Source organism: Nannospalax galili, unplaced genomic scaffold (genome assembly GCF_000622305.1).
Source record: "Nannospalax galili isolate Female #2095 unplaced genomic scaffold, S.galili_v1.0 scaffold1028, whole genome shotgun sequence".
NCBI lineage: Eukaryota > Metazoa > Chordata > Mammalia > Rodentia > Spalacidae > Nannospalax > Nannospalax galili.
In genome coordinates this window covers 887,318-909,512 of record NW_008357999.1, presented here as the reverse complement: position 1 = coordinate 909,512, position 22,195 = coordinate 887,318, and the positions used below count along the sequence as shown (strand labels likewise).

General features: G+C 44.2%; 1 non-coding gene across 1 annotated transcript; it reads right to left on the bottom strand.

Annotated features, from left to right (window-relative positions):
- Positions 1–18,999: 18,999 nt before the first annotated feature.
- Positions 19,000–19,126, bottom strand: LOC115068110. The gene has a single exon (XR_003847485.1). It is a non-coding gene; the product is annotated as a small nucleolar RNA SNORA61 (small nucleolar RNA).
- Between the last annotated feature and the right edge of the window lie 3,069 nt (positions 19,127–22,195).

The following is a 22,195-nucleotide window of genomic DNA, read 5'->3' as shown; positions in this document are numbered from 1 at the left end:
ATTCTTAATTCAATACAAACAACCCTATAGAGTTTTTATTTCCCTTAAGTCACAAGCCAGGCCTCCATCCTCTCTACACCTCTTTCAGCACAACTGCTGTAAGCTCCACAGCAACGCTCACTAAACTCTAAGCACTCAAAGTGGCTTTTCTAGCCCAAAGTTCCAACGCTTCCATAATCCTCCCTGAAACAACTGGGTCAGGTCTGTCACAGGTCTCTCTGGTACCAATTTCTATTATAGTTTGCTTTGACTTGCTGTGACAAAATGCTCTGACCAATACCACCTTAGGTAGGAAAGGGTTTATTTTATCGTAACATCTCCTGGGTCACAGTTCATCACTGAGGGATCCCAAGGTAGGAACTCAGGGCAGGAAACTGGAAGCAGGAGCTGGATGGAGCACAGGCCATGGAGGACACTGCTTACTGGCTTGCTCCTTTGGCTTATGCTCAACCTGCTTTCTTATACAACATAGGCCCATCTGCCCAGGGGTGGCACCACCCATAGTGGGCTGGGCCCTCCCACATCACTCATCAAGAAGATGCCCCTTAGATATGGCCACAGGCCAGTCCAATAGAGGCAATCCCCCAATTGAGGCTCCCTCAACCCAGGTGTGTCAAGTTGACACTAACGCTATCCAGCACAGATGCTGTTGCACATACCTGTAATAACAGCACTTGAAAGACTGAGGTAGGAGGATCACCACAAGCTCAAATCCAGGCTAGGCTACGTACAGAATGAGGCCCTGTCTCAAAAATAAAGAACTGAGGAACTGGAGAGATGGCTCAGAGGTTAAGAGCACTGGCTGTTCTCGCAGAGAACCCTGGTTCAAGTCCCAGCACCACATGGTGGCTAGCAATTGTCTGTAACTCCAGTTCCAGGGGAGCCAACACCCTCTTCTGACCTCCACAAGTGCACAACACAGGTGCACTTACACACATGCAGGCAATATAAAACACGTAAAATAAAACGTTTTAAATATGTTTTACTATTTTTATTTTACGTGTGTGTACTGCCTGTATGTAGGTAAGTACACCCATGTCGTGCAGTGCCCTTGGAGTACCAAGTCCCAGCACCACATGGTGGCTAGCAATTGTCTGTAACTCCAGTTCCAAGGGAGCCAACACCCTCTTCTGACCTCTACAAGTGCACAACACAGGTGCACTTACACACATGCAGGCAATATAATACACGTAAAATAAAACATTTTAAATATGTTTTACTATTTTTATTTTACATGTGTGTACTGCCTGTATGTAGGTAAGTACACCCATGTCATGCAGTGCCCTCGGAGTACAGAAGAGGCTTTCAGATCCCCTGGAACTGGAGTTATGGACAGTTGTTAGCTGCCATGTGGCTGCTGGGATTTGAACCCAGGTCTTCTGCAAGAACATCCAGTGTTCTTAACCACTGAGTCATCTCTCCAGCCCAAATAAAACATTTTTTAAAAAAATTAAAAAATAAAGAACTGAATGTGCGCTCTGGAGGCTGACACAGGAAATCTGCCGTAAGTTCAAGACCACCCTGGACCAAATCATGAGTACCAGTCCTGTCAGGGCTACAGAATGAGACCCTGTCTTTCAACAAAATAAACATTGAAAATTAGCCTCAAAGGATGTGGTATAAAATGTTTGGCCACAGAGGCCTCTTAAGACTTATCTGTGAAGCAGATATACTTAGCCACCCGGTCACAGGCAGTTCTGGGAGCTTCAGTGAGTCAGGTAGGCTTCATGCATGGAAGAGTGGATGAGAGTGACTGAGGCAAGGCATTCTGCCAAGAGAATGGGCTGTGCTATGTGGGTCATGTCTCCACTTCCTGAGCCAGGCTGTTCTCTCTCTCCCAAGAGTCTGGAGTTGCTTTTCCTGTAGACCTGCCCTCATCCAAGTGTGCACTGGGGGACAATTTCTCCCTCTCCATCACTGGCCCAGCTTTCTCTCTGGGCCACCACTTCCTTCCACATCTGACCACATCACTGGGGTAGGTGTCCCCAGAACCCATTGTGGTGTATGACAGGAGCCGTCACCCTCAGCATCACCGCCTTCTTCCTCCCTCCACCCCTCCATCATTGGTTCCTAGGATCTGCTAAGCCATGGTCTGATTCCTCCAAAGGTGAGATCTCTTGTGATTGTCAGGACTGCTGTGCTGGGTACTGTTTCCAGCCCCAACTTAATGGCTAAGACAAGTCAGACATAGTGACATCAGTGTGTCTGTGGTCACACAGTTATCAGATGGCTGAAGTGGAACTTGAAGCCAGTAAGTCTGACTGTACAGCCTTGCTCTTAAGCTCCATGCAAAGAGAGGCTGTTCTGTAAATATTTGTTGAAATGGAGGAATTGAAAAATGCTATTGACCTAAAAAAAAAAAAAAGAAAGAAAGAAAGAAAGCTTAAATAAGTGAACTGTTGGGACATACCAAGTTCAAAAAGAACCTACTTCCTACAGTGCTTTGTCCTGACTTCAGGAAGAAACTTAAAATTGAAAGAAGGAACAGCATCTTGCAGGTAAATAATTTGTTTCCAAAAGCAACAGCAGAGCCAGGGAGACACTTTCTTTTCAGCGTGGAGCCTCCTTCATCTACTTCCAAAGATGCTGACTCTAATAATGGAAGGAGACTGATCCGTGAGACCTCATCCAGCAGGAGAGGGTGAGCACTGTGCTCCCCGAGTTCCCACCCAGGCTCAGGACCGTGCTCCCTTCAGTTCCCATCTAAAATGAGCATTATATTCCCCTCAGTTCTCATCAAGGCTCAACACCATGCTCCCCTCAGTTACCACCAGGCTCAGCACTGTACTCCCCCAGTTCCCACCCAGGCTCAGCACCATGCTCCCCTCAGTTCCCATCTAAAATGAGCATTATACTCCCCTCAGTTCTCATCAAGGCTCAACACCATGCTCCCCCCAGTTCCCACCCAGGCTCAGCACCATGCTCCCCTCAGTTCCCATCTAAAATGAGCATTATACTCCCCTCAGTTCCCACCCAGGCTCAGCACCGTGCTCCCCCCTCCACCCAGGCTCAGCACCGTACTCCCCCAGTTCCCACCCAGGCTCAGCACCGTGCTCCCCCGCTCCCCGCAGTTCTCATCAAGGCTCAGCCCTGTGCTCCCCTCAATTCCCACCTAGGCCTCAGCAAGGAGATCAGAGCTGACCACACATGGGCTCTGAGCACCAAAAGTAGGAGTGGGCTTCTACTACCCTTCTCAAAAAGTCCAGAGGCTTTTTTATGAGATAAACAAATAAAAGGCCAAAGATAAGCCCTGCAGGGCAAGTCTCATACCTCTTCTCAAGCCAGACTCCATTTGCTGCTCCCCCTGGTGCCCAGCCTGCCTCTTGGGATGTCCTGATCACTCCTGCTGTTTGACACCAGCAATGCCAACTCATTTGAGTGTCCGAAGCCAACAAGAGTTAATCAGCTGCCACATGACCACCCTATATGTGAGGCATAGGGCAAGGTTCATGAGGAAGCAAGGTCTCTGGGGACACCAGGGGAAAAGGTCACATTAAAAGACCAGAGTCCAAGGATATTATTTACTTGTTGCTGTGACAAAATATCTGACAAAAGCAATGGAAGGGAGGAAGAGTTGGTCTTGGCTCACAGTTTGAGGATGCAGTCCATCACAGTGGGGAAGGCATGGTGGCAGGAGTGTGAGGCAGCTGGGCACACTGAGTCCACAGACGAATGCCAGTGCGTAGCCTGCTTTCTCCTTTTCATTTCGTCTAAGGCCTCACACCACAGGATGTTAATGTCTTCCCACCTCAACTGATCATTCTAGAATTTCCCTCACAGACACGCCCAGAGGTTTTACTCCTGTCACACTGACAATTTTGACCATCATGGATTGTTAAGGGGATGGAGAGGCACAAGCTCTGGGGAGCTGGATTTGGGGTCTCTTTGTATTCAAGGAGCTTGCTTTAATGAGTTAAGGTGCAGGGCACATCACAAGGGTGACTGATGGGAGAAGTCAAGATGCCTTGGCCCTAGGGCTTTCCTCAGCCACACAGAGGAGGAAGGGAGTCCTGGACTAGGCTAGAGAGAGAAGCTTGCATGGAGGATGTGAGGTCTGAGGATGGAGAGAGACCAACTGACCAGATAACCTCCTTCCCGGATGGTTCTTACAGTATTTGAGAACAACCTGTACTATTATTTAATGGTTTCTTTAAATAGAGTTACTTTTCTTCATTTTTTTTTTCTTTATGTATGAGTGTATTGCCTGCATGCTTGTAAGTGCACCTGTGTCGTGCAATGCCCCTGGTGGTCAGAGGATAGTGTCAGATCCCCTGGAACTGAAATTATCAACAGTTGTTAGCCGCCATGTGGATGCTGTGAATCAAACTCTCTGCATGAGCAGCCAGTGCTCTTAAGCTGCTGAGCTCTCTCTCCAGGCCATAAATGGAGTCACTCTTCATATGTAAATTAATTCCTCTTGGACTGAAGAGACGGCTCAGTGGTTAAGAGCTCTTGCAGAGGACCTAGTTCAGTTGCCAGCACCCACATGGCAGCTAACAACCATCGGTAACTCCAGTTCCAGAGGATCCAATGCCTTCTTCTGGTCTTGTTGGGCATTGCACACATGTAGTGGCCTTACATACAAGCAAGCAAAGCACTCATACACACAACATAAAAATAGCTAACTAAAATTTTAATTAATTCCTCTTTTAAGGACACTTGACGTTATTGTAAAAAACAAAAATGGAAATCAGTAGTACCTGACATAATACATCATAATCATACATGCATTCACATACAAGCAAGCAAAGCACTCATACACACAACATAAAAATAGCTAACTAAAATTTTAATTAATTCCTCTTTTAAGGACACTTGACGTTATTGTAAAAAACAAAAATGGAAATCAGTAGTACCTGACATAATACATCATAATCATACAATAAAGAAATGAAAACAAAGTGGTACGGTTAGGTTCTAGTGGTGGGCGGAGGGGTAACTTAGCTGTAGAGCTTTGTCTGGTATCCACAAGGGATCTACACCTGGGTTCCGTCCCTAGCAGCAAAAGTAAAATAAATAAATTCTAACTACTCTTTCTGGTAAAAAAAAAAAAAAAAAGTGTTTGACTCTTAACAAGTCCTAAAGAGAAGTTAAAAACACAAGAAGGTTTGTGGATATAGCTTAGTGGTAGAACAGTGGCCAAATGTGCATGGGGCCCTGAGTTCCAAGCCCAACACAAGGCCCAGACTAAATTTTATCCCTGATAAAATCCAAAGAATGAAAACTCATTGAATTCCGTTTCCAGGGATACAGCAACTCAGTTCATCTGAAAGACCTTCCTGCCTCTAGGTCTTAGGAAAATTACAACAGACATTATTCCATGCATTGCTAGACTTGGGGAAAAATAAGGACAATGTCCAAGGTCAGAGCAGGATGAGAGGAGAATACTGAGTTGACAGTGGAATGGGAGCAGTCAGCAGGCGTGGCAACGGGGTACAGTGAGCACCCTTCCTGGGATCAGCCTCTAAGCCAGGAGCTCCTGGAACACTGGGAGAGCTCAGGCTCTCCCCTCAAGCCCGGACTCTGGCAAGAGCTCACGTGTGTACAGTGTAGTGACAGTGACCATTCTTCAGAAAAAAACAGCATAAATTCTCCCAGAAGCAAGCCTCACCGTGATATCCCAGGCTGGACTTGAATTTGCTATATAACCTGAGGATGACCTTAGACTTTTGATCCTCCTGCCTCTATCTCTCAAATGCTGGCATGTACCACTGTTCCTGGCTAATGCAGAGCTGGGGATCAAACACAGAACTTCATGCATGTTAGGGAGGCACTCTATGAACTAAGATACATACCCAGCCCCTGAATTCAGAGTTTTTAATACAAGTGACTCCAAATGGCTCGCCATAGCCCACAGGGCTGCAGCCATGTAAGAATGCCAGGAATTACTGGGCTCTGACTTCCAGGCTGGTGACTGGTGTTGGAATAAGCCTCCTGTCCACTTAAGAGGAGAGTAGAGAGGGAGAGAAGAGAAAGAGGAGAGCAAAAACAAAGGGGGTCACAGGGATGTGGTGGCTGATCACTAAAACTGCCCTGTATACTGTTAGTGGCTTGATCACTGTCACGGTGGTCAACACATTGTTGACTTTGCTAAGAAGTTGAGCTAGGCTTCTCCCTTCATGCCCTGTGATTCTAGAGGGCCTTCCTGTTGTTAAAGGAGGAGCAGTCCCAAGTGACCTTCCTGGTACATACATTGTCACTTGCCAAATAGGGGCCAGCACCTTTGCTTCCTGGCAGCCTGCTCCACCTTCAGGTCTGGAAACACATATACACACACACACACACACACACACACACACACACACGCACACACATTCACACATAAACACACACAATGAATTAATTAAAAACTTTTTTAAACATTTTATTATTTTTATTTTATGTATATGAGTGTTTTGTCTGCATGAGTATAAGTGCACCCATGTTGTACAGTGCCCATGGAGGTCAGAAGAGGGCTTCAGATTCCCTAAAACTGGAGTTATTGATAGTTGTTAGCTGCCATGTGGGTGCTGGGAACCAAACATGTGTCTTCTGTAAGAGCAGCCAGTGCTCTTAACCACTGAGCCATCTCTCCAGCCTTCATTTTAAAAATTTATAGAGGTACATGCCAGTAATCCAGCCCTCAGGAGACTGAGGCAGGAGGATCACAATCCAACCTTGGTGTATTAGCGTCTTTTGCTGTGATAAAACACAATGACCAGAAACAGCTTAAAGAAGAAAGTTTATTTTGGTTCATGGTTCCAGAGGGACACAGTTCCTGATGGTGGGGAGGCGTGGTGCCAGCCAGGCACGGTGCAAGGGCAGGAGGCTGAGAGATCGAGTCTCACAGGAATCAGAGAGGGAACTAGGAGTGAGGTGAGGCTATAAACTCTCAAAGTCTACCCCCAGTGACAAACTTCCTTCAGCAAGACTGCCTCTCAGAAGTTCCTCCCCAAACAGCACCACTAACTGGGGACCAAGTGTTCAAATACATGAATCTATGGGGACATTTCTCATTCAAACCACAGCCCTTGGCTCCTGTGGTTTGACTGTGAAATATCCACCATAGTCTTAGATGTTTGAACACTGGGTCTTGATCTGGTAGCGCTCTTTGCGAAGGTTGTGGAATTTTTTTTTTTTTATGTGTATGAATGTTTTGCCTATACATACATGTACCCATGCATTCAATGACCACAGAGGCCAGAAGAGGGCATCAGATTCCCTGGAACTGGAGTTAATGATGGTCATTAACCACTAGCTATGTGGATGCTGGGAACAGAACCCAGGTCCTCTGGAAGAACAGCCAGTTTTTAATCACTAAGCCATCTTTCCAATCCCAGGGTGTGAAATCTTTAAGAAGTAGTCTTGCTAAGGAAAGAGGAGCCAGGCTCTGAAATTTTATAGCCCCATTCCACCCATTCCCCTTCCTGACTGTGATACGGTGTGACTACCTGCTTCATGATCCTACTGTCATGCTTTCCCTGCCATCATAGACTGTATTCTTTGGAACTGTAACTCAAAATAAATCCCCCCTTCCCTTACATTGCCTTTTGTCAGATATTTGGTCACATTGACAAGAAAAGTAAGTTATATAGAAAACTGTAACTGAGGACTGGTTGTAGGACAAGTATAATCTGTGGTTCTAAGAGCTTTAGAACTGGTTTGCAAGAGGAATGTGGAAGAGTGTTTGGAGCTGCAGGCTAAATATACCCCAGAATGTTGTAAGGAGAGCCTAATGGCCATTCTGGTGAGAGTCTGCAAGACCAGAATGCTCAGAGGAATGTAGAAGTAAGCACCTTGTTCATGAGGTTTCAGAGGGAGCAGAGGACTCTGCAGGGACCTGGGCCAGAGGCCATTCATTTTATATTCTGACAAATAATTTGGCTATACTCACGTCATGCCCTGGGAACTGGAATGAATCTGAATTGAAGTCATGGACTAATTAGTTTGGTAGAGGAAATTTCAAGACAGGATAGTATCCAGGCTGTGGCCTGAATACTGTGGCATGTGTTCACTGCTCTTATCCACATTTGCAGAGGAGAGAGAGAGAGAGAGAGAGAGAGAGAGAGAGGAAAACATGCAGTTTTGCAAATAAAGGGGTAAGTTGAAAGTTGCAAAAAAGGGCAGATGTTAAAGCACATATAATTATTTAAAAGATGAGCACCTTCTCCAGACTGCGATAGCGGGAAAGGTGCCCTCAGAACAAGATCCTACCCGTCAAAGGCTGCAACTTGTGAAAATACAAATGCATTTAAAAGGAGTGACTTGAACTGAGAATGGCACTGAGGGGCTTCCATGCTAAAAACAACTGCCTAAGACTTTCCTCAGATTCAGCCACAATAGCTATGCTAATAGGAGGCCAGACTGCACCATAAGCGGGCAGCAGAACTTGGAGGCATTGTCTTTTGGTGCTGGTTTTGAGTGCATTAAAAATGTAAGAACAGGGTGTATTATGGAGGCTTACACCAAGGTTCTAGAAAGCTGCTGAGGCCAGGCAATGGGTGGCAGGTCAGAGTCCCTGCAAGGAGGCCCTGGGAAGCCATTATATGAAGTTATAAAGGTGAAGCCTAAACTGCAATGAATGTTAGAGATGCCAGGACTGTGAGACATGTGCTGAAGAAAGTTACAGATGCAGAGCAGATCCAGCCCAAGAGAGAGGCTACGTGTGCTGCAGGCACCAGAGCGGGAGTGCCAGAGCTACCCAGGCTACCGGGCGTTGATCTGGTCCTTGCTGAATAGACCAGTGAGGCCACTGGTGCTTCTGCCCTGAAGTCATGTGCTGACCTCTGCTGTTGCTGCTGATTCTCAGCTCTGCAGTTGGCTCTGGCACATCTCCTACCCTTCTACCAGGATCACTGGTCCTCTCAGCACCCCTGTTCCTCCAAGGCAACAGGAAAATTGTCTCTATAAGAAGTTAACGTGTTATTTCAGGGTCTTCTTTATGGGCCACATTACAACAAACAGGCCATGTTGGATATTTGGGGAAGCAGGGCACTCATGTGGATGTTCTTGGGATGTACCTATTTTCTTCCTGTCACCCTGACCTTGGGCAGAGGTCTAGGGAAGTGTGCTGGTAGCTTTAGTTGTGAACTTGACACATCTGGGCTGAGGGAGCCTCAACTGGGGAATTTCCTCCATTGGACTGGCCTGTGGCCATATCTGTGGGGCGTTTTCTTGATCGTTGAGTGCTGTGGGAGGGCCCAGCCCACTGTGGGTGGTGCCACCCTGGGCAGGTGGGCCTGTGTTGTGTAAGAGAGCAGGTTGAGAAGCTGGGCATGGTGGCACATGCCTTTAATCCCAGCATTTGGGAGGCAGAGGCAGGCGGATCTCTGTGAGTTCAAGGCTACCCTGGTCTACATAGTGAGTTCCAGGACAGCTGGGGCCACAGGGAGACCCTGTCTCAAAAAGACCAAAAAAAAAAAAGAACATGGACCAGAGGAGCAAGCCAGTAAGCAGCGTTCCTCTATAACCTGGGCTCCAGCTCCTGGCTCTAGGTTCCTGCCCTGAGTTCCTACCTTGGGCTCCCCTGGTGATGAACTGTGGGACCTGGGAGATGTAAGCCAAATAAACCTTTTCCCCCCCAAGTTGGTTTTGGTCAGAGTTTTTTGTCACAGCAATGGAAAGCAAAGTAGAACAGGGACCAAACGGCACACTTCTCCTTCCTCCCTGTGATCATCACTGCTTTCCTGCTGCTTTAGAAACACACATCACTCCTGCCTAAGAGACACTACTATATACCACTTGTCATACACGGATTCTGTCTAAGCAAAAACCCTATGATCCAAGCTGGCTAGACTTAGCTGTTGTCACTGTGGAAAGGGCGTTTAATGCTCCTGGATATCTCACCACAGCCTGACTTTTCAGTGTTTTATTGCTGAGGATTTCAGGAGCCTGTTTTGAGAGACAAATGCTGAATATCAGCTTTCTCTGTACCAATCTTCCCAAAACAAATGGAAGCCTTTGCTAAGATGTCTTTAAGGCAGGAATTCTTTGTCCTCCTGGTGACCTTGCAAATTTAATCTCATATTTTGTTATCACATGGGGTGGATGGGTGTGCGCCCCTGGCACCTGGTAGATTGAGGCCTGAGTGTCCCTAAATACACTATAATACCTGGGACATGTCTTCATAAAAAAAAAGTTATTCAGCCTCAAATATCAACAGTGCCAAGGTATGGGGACCTAAAGGCCCCACCTTGCAGAAGTCCAAGAGGAAGTTACTGGGGTGCAGCCTGACTTGCTTTGAAAGACTGAAGGATACTTCCGCACTGCTGAGGAGTGCATGATCAGCGTGTGACCATCCTTAAGATACACCCTGGGGGGGGGGGGTTTCCAGGTGCCTTTATAAGCTCTGTAAACCCTGCAATAAATGAGTCCCTGCTTGACTAGGCTCCCCATTGAGCCTGAGTGTCCCCGGTACTGGGGGCATTGTGGACTGGCGAACAGCACGCTTACTCATCCCCAATCATCACTGCGTGGGGGTCACTGGCTCGAACCCTCCGCACCAAGTTTCAAAAGCCATGCTATGGCTGAGAAGTGGAAATGTCACAGGTAAGTCAGATTCAAGTTCTGCCCCCATCAGTAGTCCCAGCATTGATGTCTGCGGCTGCCTGCTCCTCTGCCACCTCCTGTGGCCCTGTCTTCATCTCTGCAGTGTAACATCCACATCCCCGGCTGACCTTCCTGCCTCAGTGCTTTCCCATATGCTCATCCCTTTGCCTGCCTTTCTTCCTCATCTTCCATTTGTCACTCAGCAGTCAGCTAAATGGGTCTCCATCTCCTCTTCGAAGAAGCCACCCTGTTTCACAGAGTCCTCCTCCACTCCAGTGGTCTTCAAGTTTGGTAACAAAGTAGGCTTGAATGTCATATCAGATACACAAGCAACAAAAGAAATTCATATGCTCCGATCACAACAACAACAACAACAAAAAACCACAAATAATATGAAAACCAAATAATATGCCCCCAACAAACCCCACCACTCCTATAGAAGTATTCTACAATATAAACTACCTAGAGGAACCCCAGGCCACAGAATTTAAAAGGACAGTCATAAACATGATCAAAGAATTCAACGAATTTAAAGAACAAACATAGTCAAATGGAAAAGTCATAGATCCTAGAGAACTAAACAACTTTTGCCATATTCCTAGACCAGCGTAATTTCTTACTTTATTCTAAATATGCATCCTCATATTTACAGACAAGTGTACCTCTCACCGTTCATCAAAGGACTTCTTTTTGTAACAGATGGAGACTAACACGGAGTTATACAACTGGTCAAAAGCAGAGAATAAGTGTCTGTGAGACACTAACCCTAAGTGACACATCTTCAGTGTAACCTCTATGCATAAGATGAATGCACTTCTCAACTCCCACCAGTGGCGTTTCCTTATGTAGCAGATTGTGATTAACACAGAAACCCACAACTGATCAATGTGCAGAGAACAAGAGGCTTCAGAGTGCTCATCCCTGAATAGGACACCTATTCCAAACCTCTGCCTCCCCAGGCTCAGAGATCATTGTGGAAGAGGAGGCAGAAAGGTTGTAAGAGTCAGGGATGGAGACCTGCTTAGCCAGGACTGTGGTAAGTGGGATCAAGCTCACTGCCTCCCTCCCCCATTTCTCTCATTCACCTACACTCTGTCCCTTGCTGACCTCTCTTACAGGTGGGCTCCACCCCAACCCCATCCCCTGCCTGTCTCTCTCACAGGCAGACCGAGCCTCCAGCCCACTCTCCACAGGAAGACTAGCTACCCCATTCCTCTCATCACTGTCCCTCCCCACAGGCCTCTATCACAGGCTGGCTCTTACTCCCTAACTCCAAATCCCTAGACTACCTTCCCAAACCAGATTAACCATTCACCTACCGTAGATCCCTAAGTTCTCACCCAGGCAGCCCCCTCAAGGCCAAACTCCCAGCCTCGGGATCAGACAGACAGACCTGCTCAGCCAGGGCCCTGAACCAAAACTAAATTAAACAAAAGCAGAGTAGATGTTCCTGTTGGACACATACCAACAAAAAACATCCATATGCCCAGACGCCAACACAAAAACACAGACAGTATGAAAAACCAGGAAAATATGTCCCCAACAAAACCCACGAGTCCTACAGAAGGGCAGAACATTGAGAACCACCCTGTAGAACCCCAGGACACAGAATTTAAAAGAACAATCATAAACATGATCAAAGAATTACAAGACAACAAACAACTCAAAGAACTCAGAGAGGAAAGGCATAAACTTTTAATGGAAGCTCAAGAATACACAAATATGTGGCTTAATGAAATATCAAAAACAATTCATGAGGCTGGAGAGACAGCTCAGCAGTTAGGAGCACTGACTGCTCTTGCAGAGGACCCAGGTTCGATTCCCAGCACCCACATGGCAGCTATGAACCGTCCTTTACTCCAGTTCCAGGGGAATTTGAAGCCCTCTTCTGACCTCCGCAGCATTGCATGACACGGGTGCACTCACATACATGCAGGCAATACGCTCATACACATAAAATAAAAATAATAAGATATTTTTTAAAAAACCAATTCATCATTTGAAAAGCGAATTCACTAGAAATAGTGAAGAAAACCCAAAATGGAAATGAACACAGGACTGAAAGACACAATTTAAAAAAGCAGAAACAAAAGGAGAAAGTCTCACAAGCAGAATGAATGAAATGGAAAACAATATCAAGACTGGAGGATAAAGTTGGAGACCTGGACTCCTAAGCAAAGACTATGCAAAATTCAAAAAAACACAGGAATGGAATGCTCAGGAAACGTGGGACAACATGAAATGACCAAATCTACGTATTATAGGCAAACAGGAAGGAGATGATCAAACCAATGGCACTGAACAGATCTTCAATAGGATTATAGAAGAAAGCTTCCCTAAATTAAGGAACAATATACCTATAGAGATTCAAGAAGTACAGAGAACACCATTAAGACATGATCAGAACAGAAAGTCCCCATGACGTATCATAGTAAAAACATTAAATGTACAGAACAAAGAGAGGGTACCGAAAGCTGCTAGAGAAAAACAACAAGTTACATGTAAAGGAAAACCATTAGAATCACAGCTGTTTTCAATGCAAACTATGAAAGCCAGAAGAGCCTGGAAAAAAGTATTCCCAGCTCGAAACAACCATGGATGCCAACCCGAATACTTTATCCAGCAAAACTATGTATCAAGATCAAGGGGGAACAGAAAATTTTCCATGACATAAATAGGCTGAAAGAATTCATGTCTTCCAAACCAGCACAACAGAGAATACTTGAAGCAATACAAAGGACTGAGGAAAGGAATGAGTACGCCCAAGAGGCTACAGAAAGAATATAGCCAGGCGTGGTGGTGCACGCCTTTAATCCCAGCACTTGGGAGGCAGAGGCAGGCGGATCTTTGTGAGTTTGAGGCGAGCCTGGTCTACATAGTGAGTTCCAGGACAGCTGCTGGGGCTACAAGGAGACCCTGTCTCAAAAAGACAAAAATTCTCTCTCACACACACACACACACACACACACACACACACAAAAGAACATAAAGAAAAGTATAACAACGGAAACACAAAACAGGGCCACAAACACAAAGATATTAAAATGACAGCACACAATTCTCACCTTTCAATAATAACAGTAAATATCAATGGCGTCAGCTCCCCTGTCAAAAGACACAGGCTGGCGCAATGGATCAAGAAAGAAAACCCACCTTTTTGTTGTCTTCAACAAACTCATCTCACTTCCAAGGATAGACACTATCTAGCATGCAAGGATGGAAAAAAAATATTCCAAGCAAATGGCCCTAAAAAGCAAGCAGGTGTTGCAATTTTAATATCTGACAAAATAGACTTCAAATTAAAACTCATCAGAAGAGATAAGGAGGGTTACTTCATTCTAATCAAATGAACAATTGACCAAGAAGATATTACAGTCATGAGAAATAACATACTATATGAAATGGACCTAACAGATATATACAGAATATTCCACCCAACCACTAAAGAATACACTTTCTACTCAGCAGCTCATGCAACTTATTCTAAAATTGACCACATTCTGGGGCACAAAATAAATCTTAACAAATACAAAAAAAATTGAAATAATTCCATGCCTTCTATCAGACCACAGTGCAATAAAGCTTATAATCAACAGCAAAAGCAGCTCTAATAAATACATGAACTCGTGGAGATTAAACAACACACTCCTGAATCACAAATGGGTCAAAGAAGAAATCAAGAAAGAAATGAAAGTATTCCTGGAATAAAATGAAAATGAGAGCACAACACAGCAAAACCTCTGGGACACCCTAAAAGCAGTCCTAAGAGGGAAGTTTATAGCTCTTAGTGCCTACATTAAAAAATCAGAAAGAGCCCATGTAAACGACTTGACAGTATAACTCAAGACTCTGGAAAGGCTAAGAGAAGCCAACCCCAAACCTAGTAGATGAAAAGAAATAACAACAGAGCAGAAATTAATGAAATAGAAACAAAGAAAGTAATATAAAAAATTAATGAATCTAAGAGCTTGTTCTTTGAAAGGTTAAACAAGATAGACAAACTCTTAGCCCAGTTAACCAAAAGAAAGAGCAAATCCAAATTAAAAAAATCAGAGATCAAAAGGGAACCATCACAACAGACACCAAAAAAATCTAAAATACTGTAAAGGAATATAGACTTTTAAAAATCTATACATCGTTAAATTTGAAAATCTAAAAGAAATGAATGAATTCCTAAAATTATGGCCACCACCAAAGTTAAATCAAGAGAAGATCAACATCCTAAACAGACCTACAACAAATAAGGAAATTGAAACAGTAATACAAAACCTCCCCACTGAAAAAAGCCCAGGCCCAGACGGATTCACAGCAGAATTCTACCAGACATTCCAAAAAATACTGCTTAGTTTAATTTACCCAATATTGCTTAAATTATTCAAAAAGATAGAAACAGAGAACTCCCAAACTCCTTCTATGAAGCCAGTATCATTCTACTACCAAAACCAAGTAAAGATATAACAACAACAAAAAAAAACTATAGATCCATATCTTTAATGAACATAAATGCAAAGATACCTCAACAAAATACTTGCAAACCACATACAGACACACATCAAAAAGATCAGCCACCGTGATCAAGTCAGCTTTATCCCAGAGATGCAGGGATGGTCTAACATTCATAAGTCAATAAATGTAATAAAACATATAAATGGACTTAGAGACAAAAACCACATGGTCATCTCAATAGATGCAGAAAAAGCATTTGATAAAATCCAACATACATTCATGTTAAAAGTTCTAAAAGGAGCCAGGCGTGGTGGCACATGCCTTTAATCCCAGCACTTGGGAGGCAGAGGCAGGCGGATCTCTGTGAGTTCAAGGCCAGCCTGGTCTACAAAGCGAGTTCCAGGCCAGCTGGGGCTACAGAGAGACCCTGTCTCAAAAACAAAAACAAAAAAAGCTCAACAATAAAAATTTCAAAACTCTAAAGAAAGATACAGAGGAAGATACTAGGAGATGGAAAGACCCACTGTGCTCATGGATTGGTAGAATCAATATTGTGAAAATGGCTGTTTTACCAAAAGCAATTTCAATGCAGTCCCAATCAAAATACCCATGAAATTCTTTACAGAGCTTGACAAAATCATCTTAAAATTCATATAGAATCACAAAAGACCTCAGACAGCCAAAATAATCTTGGGCAAAAAGAACAATGCTGGGGGGAATCATCATATCAGAGCTCAGATTATATTTCAGAGCTATAGTCATAAAAACAGCATGGTACTGGTACAAAAATAGACACGTAGATCAATGGAATACAATAGAAGACCCAAACATCAGTTCATATAATTTCAGCCACCTGATATTCGACAAAGGTGCTAAAAACACCTAGTGGAGGAAAGACAGCATCTTCAACAAGTGGTGCTGGCAAAACTGGATCTCCACCTGCAGAAAAATGAAACTTGACCCTTATCTTTCACCCTGCACAAAAGTCAACTCCAAATGGATCAAAGACCTCAATATAAAACCTGAAACTTGAACACTGCTAGAAGACAATGTAGGCAGCACCCTGCAAGGCACAGGAAAGGACTTTCTAAACCGGACACCAGCTGCTCAGGCACTAGGGTCAACAATCAGTAAGTGGGACCTCATTAAATTACAAAGTTTCTGTACAGCAAAAGAAATAACTAAGGAAGGGAAGAGGAAACCCACTGAGTGGGAGAAAATCTTCACCAGATTCCCCTCAGACAGAGGATTAATATCCAGAATATACAAAGAACTCAAAAAAGAAAGAAAGAAGAAGATAAACAACCCAATAAAAAGATGGGTGATAGACCTAAACAGAGAGTTCTCAAGTGAAGAAATAAAAATGGCTAAGCACCTTAAAAAGTGCTCAACATCCTTAGTAATTAGAGAAATGCAAATCAAAATTGGCCAAGATCCGTAGAACAAAAGACTACAAATGCTGGAGAGGATGTGGAGAAAGAGGATCATTCACTGCTGGTGGGAATGCAAACTTGTACAACCACTATGGAAAGCAGTGTGGAGAACGCTCAAAAAACTAAAAATGAGCCTACCATATGATCCAGCGATACCACTCCTTGGCATATTCCCAAAGGATTCATTGTACTGTAGTGATGCCTGTATATCCATGTTTGCTGCTACTGTCTTCACAATAGCTAAGAAATGGAAACAACCTAAATGTCCCTCGACTAAGTAACACAAACACAGAAAAGCAAGCGATGTATGTTCTTCCTCATTTGTGGACTTTAGCACCAATCCTTTATACGTGAGTTTATAAATTCTGAAGTAACACCGGGAGCCAGGTAAAGGCAAAGGATCCATGACAGTAAAGGAAAAGAAACAACCTGAAAGGGAGATAGCAGGGAACAGATGCTACCTGAGGGAGGTTGAATAATTATGAGTAATTGGCAGGGAGGCGAGGAAGGAGAGACATACAAGGGACATAGTGTGGGGGAGCGAGGGAAGTCGGGAACAGAAGGATGGCGGAGTCAGGAGGTATTGGGGGGAGGGTGGGAATGGTGGGGCACTGTGACTGGGAAGGGAGGGAGGAGGGAGGCCGAGTGGGAGAAAAAACAGTAGAGATGTGTGAAACTCGGGGGGCTAGGAAACCTAGAGGAAAAGTGATGCCCTAGAAATCCTACGTGAAATGCACAGAGAGTGTCTGAACATTATTGCATATTTATACCTAGGAACTGTTTGGAAGGGAACGCAGTGTGAGATAGAAGAGACCTCTCTTAGAGCAACAAACATGCCATATATCAGTCATCAAAGATGATTCTTTCTGCAACAGGTGGAGGCTACTGCAGAGGTGCACATCTGCTCAGGCACAAAGAACATGCACCTGGGGGATGCCCAGTACTAGGTGACACATCTGCAGTCAAATCCCTACAACCAAGGCTCATGGAACACAGTGGAATAAGGGGTAGAGAGAGGGCTAATGCACCCCTCAACTCTCGCCAGTGAGGCAATCATGTACATCAGAGTGTATTACACACAGAAGGCCTCAACTGGCCAAGTTTTGGAGAATAAGACACTAGAGTGTAGGATGGGACTCCTATATGGAACCTCATTCACACACGGCTCGGGGACCATTGCGGAAGAGGAGTCAGAAAGATTGTAAGAGCCAGGGCTGGTTCATGAGGCTTGCTCATGTGTGCCTGAGGCAGTAGTGGTATCAAATGCAGGACTCATGTCAGCTCAATCAAACAAGGAGGAGGGGAGAAATAGGTGGTGAGTCAGCACTAGACCAAGAACTATTTGAGATTGGTTGCTGCTGGGTGAGGGTGAGCATGACTTGCATATGACCACTGGATGGGCTGACTAGACTCCAGCGGACGCATTTACACTAAAGGACATTTGGGTACAAACACCTGAATGAATAAGACTCAGCATGTATGGCAGAGTGCTTAGGGTTTGGTGAGGCATGGATGGGGGAGGGGTTCTGGATGTGAGTGGGAAATATTGTATGACATTTTAAAAGCCCAATTTAAAAAAAAAAAAAAAAAGGCCAGGGATGGTGGATGACGACAAGGAAACAGAACTTTCCAGACAGCTAGTCAGTTACACATACAAACTCACAGCAATGGTGACAACGTGCACAAGTCTCATACAAGCTCAAACCAGACACAATTCCAGCATAGATATGGGGAAGTGGGTAAGAAATCCTAACCTACTCTAAGGAACTTTTGGCAACTGATGGCTACTGGGAGGGGGAGAGACAGTCTCTTACAAGGATGGGACTATTGGTAGGTTAACTAGACTCTAGTTGACGGACCCACACTGAAGAATATTTGCGGATGCAAATAAGACTCTATTAGAATCATTAAATTGGGCAGGGGGCGGTAAAGGAGGTGCAGATAGGGAAAGGGATCTAAATACCATCAAATCATAGTGTATGAAAAATTTAAAAGCCTCAATTAAAATTTTTAATATTTTGTTTATAATTCTTATTTTATGTGTATGAGTGTTTAAGTGCACTGGTGCCAGCAGAGGTCAGAAGAAGGCATCAGATCCCCTGAAACTAGAGTTAATGGATGGTTGTTAGCCACCTTGTGGGTGCTGGGAATTGAACCCAGGTCCTCAGCTAGAGCAGCCAGTGCTTTTAAGCACTGAACCATCTCTCCAGCCCCCAATACAATTTTTTTGGTCTTTTTGAAACAGGGTCTCCTTGTACCCCCAGCTGGCCTGGAACTCACTATGTAGACCAGGCTGGCCTTGAAATCACAAAGATCCGCCTGGCTCTGCCTCCCAAATGCTGGGACTACAGGCGTGTGCCACCACACCCTGCCCCGATACAAATTTTTCAAATAAATTAAATTTTTTAATTACATGTTTTATAATGGAAAGATCATATATTAATGGTGCTATTATATATCTTAAGAACATGTATAAAATCAAAATGAATAATTTCTAATTGCCTAAACTAAAATTTTATGCATTCATGATTATTATGCAATTGATACTCACTAATATAAACACTGACAATTATTTTTTTTCTTTCTAATGCAGCCCCGTTTGAATCTAGCCCACATGCTTATACCAGACCACAAGGCTGTGAGGCCAGCTCCAGCATGCTCTCCCTCCTTACGACACTAAGACCAGTGTTGCAATCTGATGGGAAAGGGAACCGGAGGGTCAACATTGACAATTTTAATAAATAAAATATACTACTATTGCTGCTAATGAATTAGGGCTGGAATGTTCAGAGGGCAGAGTGCTTGACTAGCATCCGCAAAGTCCTGGGTTCCAGCCACAGAACCACACAAATCTGCTGTGGTGACACATGCTTGGATCCCCAGCACTTCAAATGTAGAGGCTGGAGGATCAGGAGTTCAAGGTCATCCTCTGTTACATATCAAATCTGAGGCCAGCCCTGGCTACGTGAGACCCTGTCTCAAAAAATAAAATAATCCAGGAGCTAGAGAGATGGATCGGCAGTAAGAACACTTACGAGGCCCCAGTTTGGTTTCCAGCACCCATTTCAGGTGTCTCACAGCAGTCCGTAACTCCGACTCCAGGAGGTCCAACGCCCTCTTCTGTGCTTTGTGGGCACTGCACACATGTAGCATGCAGGCACACATAAATAAAAATAAAATAACAAATAATATAGGAAAATGTTATTGTAAATGTGGCATTTAATGAGAAGAACGCTTCCCCAATTACTCCGTGTATATGGGGATGATTATCACTCATTATTAGAAGATGGGAGTCAATACTGCTAGACTCTTGTTTTTAATTTGTGAGATGTGCTCACTAAATAAGTGTTATAGGCTGGAGATATAGACCAACGGTAGAGAAGTTGAGTAACATGCATAAGCCCAATCCCCAGAACTGAGAGGGGAAAAAAAAAAAGGAATATTGGATTGGAAGGGATCTTATCCCCCTTCTTTGAACTAAATTTACCAAAGACAAATGTTTATCAGAGATTACGTGATAACAAGTCATTAAATGATAATTGAATGATGACATTAGACTATTCTTTCTGTTTGGGGGCAGAGATGAACTAGAAAAAATTGGGTTTCAGAAAGATGTTGCTAAGTGATTGGGCCATTTTCAGTGTCTAGAAATCATACCCAGGGATGGCAAGATGGCTCAGAGGGTAAAGGCTCTTGCCATCAAGCCTGACAATCTGAGTTTGGATCTCTAGGACCCTCATGGTGGAAAGAGAGAATCAATTCCCTCAAATTGTCCTCTGACCTCCACAAGTATGCTGTGGCATATGTACACATACATACACATACACTAAATGAATAAATAAATAAGAATATTTATTTATGTTGGTCTTTTTGAGACAGGGTCTCCATGCAGCCCCAGCTGGCCTTGAACTCACAGAGATTTGCCTGCCTCTGCCTCCCAAGTGCTAGGACTACAGGCGTGCACCACCACACCCAGCTTATTTTGATCTTTTTTTGAGACAGAGTCTCCCTGTAGCCCCAGATGGCCTGGAACTCACTATGTAGACTAGGCTAGTCTCGAACTCACAGAGCTCCACCTGCCTCTGCCTCCCCAGTGCTGGGATCAAAGGTATGTGCCACCACGTCTGGCCATAAATGTAAATTTTAAAGTTAAAAAATACTGAAGAAAGAATACTCAAAAAGGATTCCCAGTGATTATTACGTGGCTATTGATTTCCTTCTAGTTAGAAGAATTTTAATTGGATATACTTTTGTTTTTTTTCGGCCTTTTTTTCTGAAGCCACAGCTGACCTGGATTCACTATGGAGACCAGGCCGGCCTAGAACTCACAGAGATTCACCTGCTTCTGCCTCCTGAGTGCTGGGACTAAAAGCGTGTACCACCACATCCAGCTGGATATACTTTCTTAAGTTGGAAGAATAAAACATTTCAAAAAAATCTATGCACTTGAATAAATTGATTCTACCTTCTCACATACTTTAAATTTATTTTCCCAAAAGCCCACAGAGCTACAAATTCCCATCAGTGAATCAGTAGGAAATCTTCTCAGGGCAAAGCCAGTCCTCTTTGTTAAGTGGATTGACCAGATCAGACTTTGCTCTTGTCAGAGTCCGCCTTCATTTCCCGTTACCACAGCTTGTTACCACCTGTCCTTGAATGTTTGGTGGATAGATGAGTCCAGCAGATGCCACTGTGAGCTCGTTCCTTTTGGAACCAGGTTCCTCCAGCTTCCTGCCTCTTGTTACCACCTAAGCTTTGTCCTCCCAAAGCAACTGTCAGAGTCCAGAGCCTCTTCCATAGAAAAGGCCGAAACACGAAATTAAAATTGTACTCACACCATCTGCATTCAGAATAACCCAATGTCACCCAGAGTTCTGGTTTCATTCTGCTGTTATGGTAGACTACTCTGATCAACTTTAGGTCAGGAAAGTGTTTACCTTATCTTCTAGGTCACAGTCCAGCATTAAGGGAAGTCAGGGCAGAAACTTCAAGCAGGAACTCAAAACAGAAGCCATGGAGGAATGCTGCTTACCTACTCGCTCACAGGCTCATGCTTGTACAGCTTATACAGTTCAAGACCACCTGCGTAGGTATGATGCTGCCCGCAGTGGGCTGAGCCCTTCTAAATCAATCCCCCACAGATGTGCCCATGGGCCAATCTGATCCAGGAAATCCCTCAATCAAGGCTTTCAATTTTATGCTGTGTCAAGTTAACAAAGCTGTCTGGGACACCCAGCCTGGGCTAAAAGTCCCTGATTCAAAACTGGATTTCTCACTTAGCAGAGATATCCACCTGCAAAAAAAAATAATCTGACTCTGACTCTGCCACAGTGGATGGTGCTTTCTTAAGGAAGGCTGTTAGAGATCCTATGTTCCTGTGTTTTCCATGCCAATAACACACAATACCTCAGACTGGGTAAGTTTTAAGGAAAGTTTGGCTTATAGTCCCAGAGGTCCAAGGTTGAGGGATGCATCTTGTGACAGCCTTTATAATGGCAAAGTCCCAAGGTGATACATGACCTGGAAGCAGATGTGTGCTGATGTGCATGTGCATACATGTATGTGAGTACCTGCAAGTGTGTGTGTGTGTGTGTGTGTGTGTGTGTGTGTGTGGTGTGCCCCACATGTAATATATGCTGGGCTCTCCTTGTTATAAAAGCACAATTCCATCATAGGACTCCATCTTGACTCGTCTGAATTGCTTCCTGAAGGTTCCACCTCTAAATGACAAGCAGGTTAAGTGTTTTTCCTCTTAACACCTCACAGAGGAGACTACTTTTCAACAGAGT